The following is a 536-nucleotide window of genomic DNA, read 5'->3' on the forward strand; positions in this document are numbered from 1 at the left end:
CTGGAGGGATGATCTAGAGGGATATCCTGGAGGGATGGGAGCTGGAGGGATGTCCTGGAGTGTTGTGCCCTGGAGGGATGATCTGGAGGGATGATCTGGAGGGCTGTGTCCTGGAGGGACGCGTGCTGTGCTGGAGATTGCAGAGCTGTGGCTCCAGCCAGGACTGCCCAGGTTAAATACCCTGGAGCAGGAGGCAGGGCACAGGCGTTCCCGCGCCTCCTCCTCCGCCCCGCCCCGCAGAAATTCCGGAGTTTGGCAAACTACCGGGTGCCTTTTACCTTTTATCTTTCCCCCTGCTTTTAACATGCAAATAGTCCCGGCTGTGGCAGCGGGGACAGAGTTCAGGGAGCCGGGGAGCAGATCCAGCTCGTTTTATGACATCCCAGCCCGTGCTGGGAAGCGAGCCAGGCCCTGGGTGTGCAGGAGGTCACTGGGGCAGCAGCTCCTGCCTCGAGAGATTTCCGGGGACACACGCAGAGTTTTTATGGTTATATTGCAGAGGGTTACCTGCAGCCCGGGGTGAGCTCACCCCAGTC

Source organism: Neopelma chrysocephalum, unplaced genomic scaffold (assembly GCF_003984885.1).
Source record: "Neopelma chrysocephalum unplaced genomic scaffold, ASM398488v2 Primary Assembly neopelma1_65b, whole genome shotgun sequence".
Taxonomy (NCBI): domain Eukaryota; kingdom Metazoa; phylum Chordata; class Aves; order Passeriformes; family Pipridae; genus Neopelma; species Neopelma chrysocephalum.